We start from the raw sequence: 12800 nt of genomic DNA, 5'->3' as shown, positions 1-12800 counted from the left end.
ATTGTGAAAACTTAGAGAGTTTTATACTACTAAGTTGGTGAACTCATACTTTCACCTATATGGATGTGGCTACCACCACGATCGTGTATATGTTGATGCTTTGGCTGCAGTTACCACAGACATCGATAAGAACCCTATGGCGTTGTATTTGAGATACTACAATTGAAGCTCTTTGCGACAGTTGTATTTGTTGGACTAGTGGATAATCCATCTTTTATATAGGCATGTTATATATATGGCTTGTATCGCATGTGATACTTATTTTGTATAACCATTCTTTTGATGTAATTAATATTTAATTAAGCTTTAAACAGATAGACAGTTATATGGCTCTAATGATGTAATTACTCTTTTTAGATAATGAATTTAGTTTCCGTTGCAATGTGTTATGTCTGATATATTATGCATATGTTATGAGATGTATTAGGTTAATATTAGTTTATGACTAATACTTTGATGTTTCTGTTTCGTATATAAAAATAAATAAATGGGTCATCAAAATCACGTTCATTCCCAATCCCTCTAGCATAGCTCAGTAGCACCTTGAATAGCAATGAAAAGCAACTCCTTGACGTCTCTTCAATCACACCTCCCAAAAGTATTAGTACTCTCATTTATTAAGTTTTAGAAATTGATCTTATTTGGTGTTCAAAATCATACTTGTTTATCCCTTAATTCTCCCAAGTATTTGGTGTAAAAAATGAGGTTTTTAGAGGGTTCTGCGAACTTTCGTCACAAAGCCGTCATGACGATATCTCATCGTGAAGAACAAATGCTCTTGCATTGCTTCAATCAAATAGCCGTAAGAAGCCCGTCATGACAATGTATCTCAGAAGAGTCTCAGTCTGCTTTTGTCAGATAAACGTCTGTAACGACCTGCTTTTTACAAAAAAAACGTAAGTAATTATATCTGAATAATTACGTGTCATTAAACCTTTCAGAGATGATAAATCTGGCAGCGGAAAATACGAATATCTTTTTTTTTTTCAAACATCAGGGGCAATTTCCTTACAATACATTCAAAGATTTAACTTACATCCTCTAGAAATACATTAAAAGTCTTTACACTAATTACAAAGAAACATGTATCACATATAACACGAAAGCATACATGGAAACTTACTAAATACAAGTAAATTCCTAAACATGTTACATACAAAATAATATAAACATTTACAAGTACAAAGCACTAAAATCCTAACTACAATAGCTTTAAATCTCTTAAGCTAGCAGTTAATCCATTCTATAATCTTCAGAACCTGCGCAAACATCTATGAGACGGTGGTTATAACCACAACCCCATAGTTTCGTAAGTGAGCTAACTGTCATTCAACAACATCATGTTTTATGCGTTATTTAAAGAACAAAGATATGACACAATGATGCAGTGATAGTTTTCTATACAAAGTTTAACAGTTCAATATAGTCATCGCACTCCTCTCGTATAAGGGTCGTACCCCATGTCAGCGTGTTTGAGACGTTCGACGACGTGTCTCCTACATTACATTTTATTAGCATAGTTTCCGCACTAGCAAAGTACGTTCCATGTCACTCTACTAACACTTTGAGAGACAGTAGCAATCAATATGAATTATTGGATTTTCGGTTCCAGGCACTATTCCCATCCTGAACCTTTGGGAAACGTAGCGCCCAATATTAATAGGTTGATTATTAACTATATGCAATGATCATTCACACGCATCTAATTAAAATAAAATATAAACACAACACTATTGAAATCCAATACTACCCTCCGTAAGTAATTTATACTTACAGCCCTTTTGTGCAGTCTCAGTTCATCATCTGCATCAAATACATATACATGTGCATTGAAGATTAATTTCATTACTTTTTATAAATCCATGCCTAAACATGAATTCTATTTCCATACATAGAAGCAATCATCTATTAATTGGAAAATCATTTACATTTATTAACACTTAACATGGTTAAGTCTTAATATTTGCTTAATCAATTAACAAATCAATACCTTAGAGTAATATCTAATCTAGGTCTCAAGTAGCACTTGAGTACAATCTAAAATTCTTAATATCATTTTCTATAGCATAAATATATCAGCCAACAAGAAACCTATGCATATTTCTAGCAAGATATTAATATCACATTGTTAACTTCAAAAGCTTTCAACCATAATACACAACCAAACATAAAAGATGTTTGAACATAATTATAAGTAAGGAGAACTCAACATATGAACATGTTTTCATATTTAAACCATATAACAACTCAATAACAATATTCATACATTTTCCTTAGATTATATGACTCATTTACATAATATTCAACATTTTTCATTTTAAAAGAATTCCCTTTAAAATATCAATTCATTAACATCTTTAGGATAAAAATACCACATAAATTATATTTGACAAGTAAACCAAAATACCAATAACACTTACATATATCCAATTCTAGAAATTACAAACACTCGAGTAAAATATCATATATTAATTATCGACAACTAAACGTAATTCCTAATACACTTAGCTTTAACCGAAACAGGGAAACATGTCCAATATTGGTTTAACTAAACAGTACCAACATTATCTATAATCCCTAGAATCTCCAAATAACATTCCAATATCTATTCAATTGAAACAACCTAAAACAAATATCCAAAACACTATATGGCCAACATAGGAAATCTATCCTTTAAAATTCATCACTGATCCGGTTACTAAAATACAAATACACTCAAATATTCTTTCAGCTATTCTAACCCCAAAATCAGGTATTTGTTTATTTTGAAAATCCCCAAATCTTTTGGTTAAAACAGGGGCATCAGCAACACATACACAACCGGCCAGCAAGACCTAAATTCCTGAATATAGACCAATCCAACCAGCACAAATATCAACTCAAATCAGTACACACTATAGCCAGAAAAATACTCTACAAACCCATGATCACCTCAGCCGAAATACACAGTAAGGTAAATCATCAACAAGAAATATCACAAGTCCAACAACTACAAATTATCCCATACACGGCCACCCACAGTAAATACAACATCCGACCTTAAATCCACAACACTCAATTCAATACCCATAACACACTCAATCATTCCGTCAACAGGGAAAATACACAACCGGGTCTCACACATAAGACACACGGCCAATCAAGAACACAAAACAGGGAAATCAACATCCAAAAATATCCCATCATTAATCAATAAAAATCCCCTAACCAATCATTAGAAAACCCCCAAATATCATCAAACCCTAATTCAACAATAATCAAATCAATCCATAAAATAAATCATCATAGGTTATAAGAAATTACCCAAAGGATTTTCATAGCAAATCCACCGAAATTCGCCACTGATTCCGCTGGAAAGGTCGCCGGAAAACGCACATGGAGAACCGGGTCTCCTCTCGGGTTCAGCGGGTCGCGGGTTCAAGCTCCTGGGTTTCGCTGGAGCTCCTCAATCGCCAGATTCTGGTTCTGGACGCCGATCATGTAGGATCAGACCTCCATCTCTCACTCTCGGTCTTTCTGTCTCTCTCTCTCTCACCCGATCTCTACTTCTCTCTCCCTCGATCTCACTCTCTGATCTCATCTCTCTGACTCTCGGTCTCAACTCCCTCTCAGTCGCTCGATCCCTCGATCTCTCTCATATCTCTCCCTCTCAATCTCTTTGTCTCTCTCGGTGTCCGGGCAAGAAAGCGAAGAAGAAAGAAGAAAGAAGAAGAAATAGAAAGATAAGGAAGTGAGGTGCGTGAAGAGTAAAGGAACAGGGGTCGGTTTATTATAGGAGAGAGAAGATATTATTTTTTTCTTAACCATTAACTTTATAAAATATCCTCTATAAAATATCTCTTATAAAAATATCTTCTGTAAAAATATCTTGAGGAAGATCTGTGAATATTTTTACATTGGATCTTTACAAAAATGTATAATTCATTAAGATTATAATCTAAATCCGTTTTGGATCTAGTTCGTTTTATTGATAATATTATTACCTCAATAATATTATAACACCATAAACATATACCAAATATATATTTATAAATTACACGGTAATATTACACAATCAATATTATTAGAGTCTAATAACATTGTTCTTTATTCATAAAATTACGGTTCATAAATAATAAGACCAAGGAATATTTATTTTCATAAATATTCGTGTATTCCTTATTATTTACCGGGGATTAAAATATCTAGTCAGAAGCCACATATATTATTAACTACTAGATGTGAATATTGTTTCCTACAATATTAAGCCGTTCAAACGTCGAGTCTTGAGAATCGAACGTCAATTCTAGACTTGCCTATTTTACTTAGTCTTAAATTCCAATTTAAGACATTTTATTTAATTACTTAAAATCTGGGGCGCTACAACGTCAATAGCCCGTCATGACGATGTAGCTTAGAAATATGTCTTAACCTATTTTAGTCATAGAGCTGTCAAAATCCCGTCATGACGATGAAGCTTAGAAACGACGCATGTCTACATCAGGAAGCCATCGTGACTTCGCCTGCAAAATGTCATGCAAAATGTCAAAAAGTTAGCGATGAAACCCTAGTTGCCGTCATGACGTTGCGCCACAGACTGCACTATGCTGAAGGCTATTTTGTGTGTTTTTTAAGGAGTTCATATAAATAGAAAAAGATGTTTATTGTGGATCTTAAGTACGGAGATTAAGAAACACCTAAGGATAGGTTCTAGAGGTACCTTGCTTCACTTTACCATGGATTCCAAGAAAGGACGTGAACAAAGCTTTTAGCTTACCCACTCTTGTGTTGTGATTCCCTTCTTCAAACCACGCCATACACTAACTTGGTCCACCAAAAGAGTCTACCAAAGGAGCCGATAAGAAAAAGCACTTGAAGAAGATTGGCTAGCTCAGAGGCAAGTAGGTTTAATGTTGTCGTACAGAGTCTAGGATTAATAAAAGGCCGTAAGTTTCCTTGTGTCTATATTATTGATCTTCATTGTTACTAGATTTTCCGAGTTTAGCTGCCCAGGAAGGGTTTTCCTCTTTCAGGTTCTTAAAGGGTTTCCACTTCGCCAACAAATCCTTGTGTTGTGGTTGTGTGTTTGACTGAGTGGTTGTTGGTTATGATTCTCTAATTTAACTTTTCTAATTAGTAATTATTTGTGCTTGTATTGTTAATTTAGGGTTAGAAGCATTCATTGGTTCTTTCAATTGATATCAAAGTAAGATCGCTTGTGTTTTGGACTGACATCCGGAGTGTGGTTCCTAACCCCTTGTAGTCATGGATTCCCCTCCCCATGTTGTTATCCCTTTCTTTGATGAGTTGTATTCTATGAAGGATTTTGATCAATCTACGAAGTCTTGTTTAACTGCCCAAGAGTCATGTAACTCTGAAGATGCAAGAAATAATATATCTTCAAAAACTCCTGAAGATTTGGTGGTTGTATCAAACACATCACAACATACTAATGGTGAGACATCGAGTACCATCATATTGCGTCTTAGTGGGAGGATCGCCAGGACTCCTGACAGATTCATGTTCTTAGGAGAAGCTCATAAGGCTATACCTAATAAACTTGAATTAGATCCAAGAACCTACAATGATGAAACTATTAATAACGTGGATGTAGACCATTGGGTCAAAGCTATGAAAAATGAGTTGGAATCTATGTATTCCAATAATGTATGGACTCTTGTAAAAGTTTCGAATGACATTAAACAAATTGGTTGTAAATGGGTTTATAAGAGAAAGAGAGGGGTGGATGAGAAGGTTGAAACTTTCAAAGCAAAGTTGGTGGGAAAGGGTTTTACTTAAAAAGAAGAGATCGACTATGAGGAAACCTTTTCGCTGGTAGCCATGCTTAAGAGTATTTACAGCAGCTTTCCTCTATTTTTTTGTTCCTTGGAAATGCTATTATGGTTCCCAATGCATTGGGAAACACTATAGCATTCCCAAGCATTATTATAACCATAAAAAAAAGTTATCTCTCCTCTCACATAAATAATCATAACTAAAAAAGTATAAAGAAAGAGTAAAGAAATAATATTTAATTGATATAGGGAAAGATGAAGGGAAGAAATTGTGGGTTATTTTTTGATAAGGAAACAAGAAGTAGTTTTGTTCCCTATATTTGGGGGAAATGGTTGGGAAGCTGTTGTGAATGCTCTAAGTCAATCTAGATACTCTTGGCCATTTCTGCTCATTTTGACTATGAAATTTGGTAAATGAGCGTCAAGATAGCCTTTTTAAATGGGCAACTTGACAAGGACAGCTATATGATGCAACCAGACGGATTTATAGATAAAAACCAAGAAAATATGGTATTTAAATTGCAAAAGTCCATTTATAGACTTAAGTAGGCATCTAGATCATGGAACATTAGGTTTGATGAGACAATTAAACAGTTTGGTTCTGAATAAAGCCTCAATGAGCCATATGTGTACAAAGAAGTGTCAAGATAAGGTAGTAACATTCTTGGTGTTTTATGTTTATGATATCCTCCTCATTGGGAATGATGTAGGGACATTATCAACAGTAAGGATCTGGTTGTCTAATCAGTTTGATATAAAGGATTTGGGAAAAGTAAACTATATCCTAAGGATCAAGCACTTACGAGATCGCATAAATAGGATGATAAGTTTATCCCAAGTTGCATACATAGATAAGGTCTTAGCAAGGTTTAGCATGCTGTACTTCAAGAAATGGTTACTTCCCTTTATACATGGAGTTCCTCTTACAAATGAGTACTGTCCTAAGACACCTCAAGAGAAATAGCAAATGAGAGTTGTTCCTTATACTTCAGTTGTAGGAAGCCTCATCTATGTTATGCTTTGTACTAGACCAGACATATGTTTGGCACTTGACATGGTCAGTGGATATTAGTTAAACCCTAGACCACCACATTGGGTAGGAGTGAAGCATATACTCAAATATCTTCATAGAACGAGGGTTTATATGCTTGTTTACCAATGTGAGGATTTGACAGCAATTAGTTACACAGATTCTGACTTTTAGTCAAATTGTGATTTCCGAAAGTCTACCTCAGGGTATGTCTTTACCTAGGTGGATGAGCCATTAGTTGTAAGTGTATTAAGCAGTCCTGTACTATTGACTCCACTATGAAAACTGAATTTGTTGTGGCTTGTGAGATAGCAAAAGAAGTAGCATGGCTCAAGAACTTCTTAGTGGATCTTGGTGTTATGAGGATAAAGCAGTCTCCTATTACGTTTTTGCGACAACAATGGAGTAGTTGCACAATCCAAGCAACAAGGAACCAGAGAAAAGAAACGCATCGAGCGCAAATATTATCTCATTAAAGAGATAGTATCTCGAGGAGATGTAATTGTAGCAAAGATTCCATTGGCTAAGAATTTGGCAAACCCCTTCACTAAGACCTTGCCACAGAAGATTTTCAAATCTCACTTAGAGGGAAAGTGAGAGTAAGAGTCAGATATATGCCTATGTAACGCCCCGCTTTTACAAAAAGCGTAAGTGAAAATTTTTCGAATTTCCACAAGACATTACTAACTTATCAGAGGTAATAATTGGCAACGGAATAAATGTAATATAAATTGGGAATAGGTTGACACCTCAGAGCTACTACTGAAATATCTCAAAATATATAATAAGCCAGTCAGCATAATTATACAAACAGTAATACCAGTCATGCCTCACAGGGCTAGATAATTATGCAAGCCAAATATCAACATATAACTGGAAAATTATAAGTACTGTCTTAAGTTAGGCTAATGAACTACAGGGTAGTCCCAAAAGGTAGGCTATCCAGCCTTACAAAAACTGAACTAGGAATCATCTATGTATCGGGATAATCCTGATAATCCTCTTCTTCTTCATAGCCTGAACCATTACAAATGCCATACAAAGAGAAGAAAACAACATAAACACTAAAGTGAGTCCGCTGTTTCCAATAATAATATGAGTGCTGATTTATTTAACTAATGCAACACAATGCAATGGCCATATAATCACATGTATATACAAAATATAATCTATGATCGCGAATCATAGACATAAAGTGAACATAAACGTAATCATAAGGCAATGACAGTTTTAAGTGTAGAGTTTTAGGTATTTCCCTTTTTCCACTACTCTGTTGGCCTTGGCACGGTTAGCGTGTTATTTAAAACCTTGGTTTCCTCACTTAACTTTTAATTATAATCTTTGGGAGCCTTGGCTCCTGGAAACCTTGGTTTCCCTGTTGACCTTGGTACACCAGTTTTTGTATTTATTATTCTTTTCAAGTACCTCCTCATTCACTGAGAACCTTGGAACTCATGTGAAGCCTCGCATACCCACCGTGGATCTTGATCCAATAGCTTGTTATTAGACAGGTTATTAAAAATAATAAAATATGCAAAATCACATGCGCAAACAAGTAAATAAAACAGTAAACATAATATTATAGGAAAAGTCAACCAGCTTCTTCCTCAGTAAGTATAGAGATACTTACTAGTTTCTGCTCCAAAAATCTTTCTCTACAACTGCATAATTCCAATCATATAGTAATACTAAATTAGTGAAAAGATGCTACAATATGTTTACTATATTTATCCTTAAAGTATCATTTTAACCGTTGTCCTAATACTTCCGTTTTTGGTTCTCTTAATCAAGATATTGAATGCCATCTTAGGTTATTGAATAATGAAACTAAGACATCCTCTTTTACTAGCCATTAACTCCAACTAGTATGTTGATATATATATAACTCCCATTCATACCCATATGTAGCCAAAATAATACTTTCTACACACACACACATTAGCCATATACCCATATACACTTACTTACTAAGTTTATACTTTAATATTCTCATTCATGCAGGGAATTCCAGCATACAACACACACACACCTTCACTTCACACATTCCTTTTCTTTAATCAAAACTCCTACATTTCAGCAACTCATTCCCACACAAAAGTATTAAAGCAAAGCTACTATCTTGCTTGTTTAAAGCTTAATGAGTGTAATTCTTTTAAGAGGAGAAACTACCCATGATCCTAGGGAACACATACTGAATTTTAAAGAGTAGAATGGAAGATTTACTTACCAAAATTCGCACCCAACAGGTTGGATAGAAGGGAGGGGTCTAACTCCAAAACAAAGTGCTTGAAATGAGTTGGAAGTTGCTGGTTTTTTGAGCTAGAATCAGAGAGAGATTTCAGATGTTGATTTCTGGTGTTTTGTTGAGAAACAAGAGGAGATTTAAGGCTTCATTTCTGGCTATAAGTGCTGGCTTTCACAGAAGAATGAGAGAGATTTTCCATGGGAGATTCAGCACCAAAACAGTGAAGGGAAGAGGAGCTTACGTGAGTGGTATGGGGAGAGCTTAGGCTGGTTTTTGATGTCCCATGCATGCTATATTTAATAACTTCGAATGGCTGAGATCAATCCAGCACAAACTCTTCCAATGGTCGAATCTTTGACAGCAAGAGAGAAAAATATCCATGCAAGATCATCTAATATCCAAGATTAGATTTTCTTCCATATCTAGTGTCATGATTAAATTGTACCACCATATCTAGTTCAATTTCAACCAAACTAAGCTAACTTAGGCTAACTAAATAAGTTTCAATCATTTGGAGCCGTCCATAAGCGATGGGTTCAAAATCAAAGGTAGAAAATCACTTCTCTACTGTTTACCCGTAAGCTGCGTCGCACTGGATAAAATCGCTCGATCGAAACTTAGTCGATCGATCGACATCGACCTATAATCGCTCGATCGACCAGAAAGTTGCTTGATCAATTTCAACTTTACTGATCTATTTCTTTACATGCATAAATACATAATTTTTATTAGACTATATAGCAATTCTTAAACCTTGCACTCATGCACATATCTTAATAACTTAAGTAGGGTGTTTTTCCCGAGTATTACAGCCTAATTGAAGTTAAGGGCAAGTAGGAGTTTGTTGGGAATTATACCTTAAATCCCATTGGAGTGTGTGATGCCTCTTAGGAGGTCACTATAAATGCGTAGGATGCTTTTCTTGTCTCCATAATTATCCTAGGGCATGTAATTTTTATTCTCTTTTCTATTTCTATTTGTTTTCTTTTCTCTTTCAAAGTGGCTAGTTTTCTTAGTGTTTGCTCATTAGAGGTTGTGGTAGTTTCTTGTAGTTGTGCCTTTGTTAGAGTATTTCATTTTTCTCATATGTCAATCTTGGATGGTTCACTCATTTTTTCAGGATGAGTACTTCATTGTGGCTTAAATTGGCATATATGATGGATTTTTTTTTTTTTTTTTTTTTTGCGTGCGCGCGCATTTGGTCAAAATGGTTTGGTTAACTCGTGTCTCATCTTCTTGCACATTGCTTCACATGCTTGAGGTACACTACATGTGTTAGTCAAGTTAGAATTTTCTGTGTGTGGGTGTTGTTGTATCTAAGATCAAATTAACCACATGCTAGTTGAACCTAAGGCAAAAATACTTATGACATCACCTTTTCAATAAAAAGAGCAAAATGTGATTAAAGATCAAGTGTTTATCAAACAATGAATTATTTCAAAGAAAATAAACATAACATTTGCAATGTTTTGCTTCTTAAAGTCTTTATAGAAAAAACCGGTGTCCTTTCATTGCGGAAAAATGTGAATTGCCTACGGGACTTAAGATTCAAAATTCTTGAGTTGACTAGGAATGGGTGTGTAAGTGCCTTTTGGTCCTTGTAGCTATAAGGATTGACTTTTGAATCTCATGGTCTGCCTAGGTCCCATGTAAGGTTGTCTCACCTTCTTGCATATGTAAAGTTCTTTCCTCACTTGTGGAATATGTCACACACAACACTTGACATACCTTAGCCTTGTCATTTCTTCCAATGCCTTGTGTGAGTTTGCAACATGTTTATTTACATTTTGAGATTATTGTGGTACACTCTTGAATGCTTAAGTCTATCCTTCTTATGACTGTTCATGTGTGATTATTGAGATCTCTTTCAGTTGCTGTTTTGCGGTTACCTTCCTTTGTCCACTGTGACAAAAAGGGGGAGAAGTGTTTTGGGTCCATGTTGTTTGTGCGCTTTCTTTTTATATCTCTGTCTCTCATTTAGATTTGAGTTATTTGAGGGGAAGTTAAGCTTGCTGTCATGAGGGGGAGTTGTTTGTTATCTTGAGTTATCTTTTGTCTGGTTTGAGCGTTGTTACATCCTAAGTTGTTTATGATCTCATATATGGAACATGAAAGTTGTTCTTGTTAAATCTCAATGCTTGTAACGAGTTTGTTGTTGTCTGTAGAGAACAAGTATACTGCACTTCTCAATCAACCGTAGTTTAGTAGTGGTTTGTTAGGTTGGGATGGGATGGGATGGGATGGAATTGTAACTGTTGTTTTTCCCTGTATTGTTTTTGTCTCCGATGTGTTGGGATTTTCACAGAATGGCCAAAGGGAGACATTGTTAGGTTTTATAAATTGGCCTTATTTGGTGTTCAAAGCCATACTTGTTTATCATTAATTCTCCCATATATTTGGTGTAGAAAAGGATGTCTTTAGAGAGTTCTGTGAACTTTCATTAGATAGCCGTCAAAAGGCCATCATAACGGTATCTTATCTTTGAAGAACATATGCTCTCGGTTTGCTTCCATCAAATAGCTATCAGAAGCCTGTCATGATGATGTAGCTCAAAAGAGTCTTAGCTTGCTTCCGTGAAATAGTTGTAAAAAAAGCCCGTCATGACGATGTAACTTAGAAATATGTCTCGTCCTGTCTTCATCAGAAGCCATCATGACATCACCTGCCAAATGTCAAAAAGTTAGAGATAAAACCCTAGTTATCGTCATGACACCCCGCCGCTGTCATGACGTTGCGCTGCAGACTGCACTATGTTAAGGCTATTTTTGTGTTTCTAGAGAGCTCATATAAATAGAAAAAGATGGCTATTGTGGAGTTTAAGCAAGGAGATTAACCTCCAAAAGAGACAATGACGAAAGGCACCTGAAGAAGATTGGCTAGCTTGTAGGCAAGTAGGTCATTGCTTGTTTTCGTATAGAATCTAGGATTTGCAAAGGGTTGTAAGTTTCCTTGTGTCTGTATTCTGAATTTTTGTTGTTAGTAGTTTCTTAGGTTTGACTACCCCGGAGTGATTATTCGCTTTGATATGCTCCAAGGGTTTCCAATTTGTCAACAAATCCTTGTGTTGTGATTGTGTTTGACCGAGTGATTGTTGATTATGATTCTCTAATTTAAATTTTCTAATTAGTAATTATTTGTGCTTGTATTGTTAATTTGGGGTTAGAACCATTTATTGGGTTCTTTCATCGTTGCTGTTAGTTTTGTTATCTTGTTAGTTTTTGTTATCTACTAGCAACAAAATTTGCTTCTCTTCATTTTGAATCGATGATCAAGGCCATTTATACGACCTCGGTGTTGAATTCAGCTTCTTCTTGCCTATTTCATTTGTAAAGTTAGGGCTTTTGAGGTTGGGATCTTCATCGTAGAAGATGGAGTTGTCAACAGCAAGTAGGTTGGTGGTGTAGTCAGCATTGCCCCAGATCTTGTTTCAAAGGTTGATTGGTCGTGGGGGTTCTTGAAGGAGAACTCCACCTCGACAGTGATCTTACTAAGGACATCACGGTACTTCTTCAAATGGCAAAGCTTCTCCAAGGGTGGGGGCAGTCTTCTCTTGCGGTGGCCACGCGGCTACACATTTTTTTCCTTTCGGGAGGTGTAGACACCAGAGGAGAAGGGGTGCAACCACCCCTTGCCTTCTCTGCCACCCTGGCCACCCCTCCCTTCTTTTGTGGTGGTTGTATGGCCACCCTAGTCTTTGTTCGGGGTGGCTAGTCACCCTCACCCAAGCCACTATAAGGGAATAATTTTGTAC

The 12800-nt window shown here is 35.8% G+C and overlaps 1 long non-coding RNA gene across 1 annotated transcript; it reads right to left on the bottom strand.

Annotated features, from left to right (window-relative positions):
- Nucleotides 1-983: 983 nt before the first annotated feature.
- Nucleotides 984-3747, bottom strand: LOC133874040 (uncharacterized). The gene is made up of 3 exons (XR_009901194.1): nucleotides 3304-3747; nucleotides 1775-1803; nucleotides 984-1271 (listed from the first exon to the last, which is right to left on the bottom strand). It is a non-coding gene; the product is annotated as an uncharacterized LOC133874040 (long non-coding RNA).
- Nucleotides 3748-12800: the final 9053 nt, after the last annotated feature.

The sequence above is a fragment of the Alnus glutinosa genome, chromosome 7 (genome assembly GCF_958979055.1).
Source record: "Alnus glutinosa chromosome 7, dhAlnGlut1.1, whole genome shotgun sequence".
NCBI classification, from domain to species: Eukaryota; Viridiplantae; Streptophyta; class Magnoliopsida; order Fagales; family Betulaceae; genus Alnus; species Alnus glutinosa.
Note: the sequence above shows the minus strand (reverse complement) of the source record. Positions and strands in the feature narration are given on the sequence as shown.